We start from the raw sequence: 2,162 nt of genomic DNA on the forward strand, positions 1-2,162 counted from the left end.
CTTGAGAAAAACTTTTTTCTCGTTTTACAACCTTCTTAAGAAAAACAGTGATTGGATTAGCACGCTCCACCATGAATTGCGCTTTGCTGGTTTCGGGTTGATCTTGAGATTTTGATGTCTCGGTCAAAGGTTTGGGTGGTTCAAGTATGGCTTCCTTCCCTGTTCTTTTTTCTATTGGCTTTTTCTTTTTGGTAGACTGTTGTTCATAAACAACTTTTGTTGGTAAGAAGGAGGATGCTCCGAAAATACTTGGGTCTTGAGAAAAAGATAAAGGTTGTGTTTGGGCTGTGTAAGGTGGTGTGTAGATGGGGTATGGTGTGAAAAGATCATATGGCATTGGAGGTTGGGTTTTGGGTTGGTTTTGTAAGGAGTTTAGCTGAGCTTTAAGGGACTTTAGCTCAGACTCTTTTTGGGACATGAGGGGAGAGTTTATGGAGACAGTAGTTGCAAGGTGGAGAAGTTCTTGGTGGAGAGAGGTTATCTTTTTGGTGAGTTCTTTAATGGAAAGGTCCATGATGGTTACCTTTTTGTCAATCTGGCTTAGGAGATAGTTTTGGGTTGTGGCGTTCTCCGACTGCCAGTTCAAAGTTGCTTATGCGGCACTGATCTGCTTTACTGAGCCATATGGGTTCTTAACATTTGGATTCCGGATTTTCCATGAGTTTTTTATATTGTTTTCTTCAAACTTTTTGGATGGAAATGGTGAATCCTGCTGTGATGGGGGTCCGAACATGTAACTTAGTTGTACCTCTTCTTTGTCAGGTGTTGTGGGAGTTGAGCCACCTGAATACAATACATAGTATTCAAAATTCTTGCCACTTGGTTCTCCGAGAAGGCCAACTTGTGTGTCTCCAGACTCAAATCGTTCTTTGAGGATTTGTTGTGTAGTTTTCTTTTTTCTCCTTCGCCTTGGGGTGTCATCATCATCAGAACTATTCATCTGGCAGTGTTGGCAATCACAAACATCAAAGAATTTGTGGCCCTTTTCATCTTGAAAAGAGTAAATGGGATCTCCCAGCGAATCAAAAGATGAGATTGGAACACCATCTAAACGTGGATTGTTCTCCAAAGTTTGTGCAGAAAGCCGTTGGTCTTGACTGTTCTTCTTGTTGCTTAAAAGCCATCTCTACAGCTCCATCTTTTCTCCTATGAATAGAAGAGTCCACCGATTGTATTGGGGTGCTACGGTCATGGAGCTTTTCGTAATTGGTAACCCATGATTCTGGAAGCAACTTGACAAGCTCATCTCTAGGAATCTGTCTAGGAATATGGATGCACGACGGGCTATGCTGGGATTCCAATTGTATGAGTAGCACATCTTCAATGTCTCTAGGGAGACTTAAGTCCATTGCATGATTTTGGACTATATACGCCATTTGATGGTAAAGCGTTGTTGCATACGTGTTTCCAATTTGTGGAGCTCCTGTGATTTGCAGCTGGATTTGCATGTTCTGATATATTTGAGGGTCTTTCAATGCCACGTTGAAATTTGGGAAGAGGGTGACGAAAACAGTGCCAACGTTTAGTGTTGTCTGGATAGTTGCAATACAAGCATGTTGGTATTCTTTGTATCGGGTGTCGAGAAGAGCTACCCGTGCTACAACTGGTAAGCCTTTTCTGCCATGGAGTGTTAGCGCCAAACGTATCGCTCCATAGTGAAGATGGGTATATCAAATAGTGTACAAAACTCAAAAGATGTTTGTTTTGTCTCTGCTGATTTGTTCTTGGGTTTGTATCGTACTTAAGAAATGTTAACCACCTCTCTCTCTCTCTAAATTAATAGGGTTTTAATTTTCCCTATTAATTTGAAATTATCACCAAATTATTGGAATAGGATAGTGAAGTAACTCAAGTCAATTGGCGAGAGAACAATTTTTCTTTTTTTTTGAACTAAAGGCGAGGGAACAGTTAAAAATCAAATATAGGGTTGTTTACTCACCGTCATTGTCATTGAACATCATTTAGGCCTGTTAATGGTAAAGATGGTTACTTTTGGTTGTACATACTTTAATTTTAAAATTTTAGGTAGAAATTTTAAATGTTCTGATTGTTTACTAACAATTACTAAACTTGTAATTGTAATTTTTTTTTATTATAAATATTAATAATAAATATATATTATGTCAAAAAATTAATTCATATAACAATTTAATGACAAAATT

General features: G+C 38.4%; 1 pseudogene; it reads right to left on the reverse strand.

Moving 5' to 3' along the window:
• On the reverse strand, nucleotides 718-1,960 carry LOC104723854 (annotated as a pseudogene).

The sequence above is a fragment of the Camelina sativa genome, chromosome 11 (genome assembly GCF_000633955.1).
Source record: "Camelina sativa cultivar DH55 chromosome 11, Cs, whole genome shotgun sequence".
Taxonomy (NCBI): domain Eukaryota; kingdom Viridiplantae; phylum Streptophyta; class Magnoliopsida; order Brassicales; family Brassicaceae; genus Camelina; species Camelina sativa.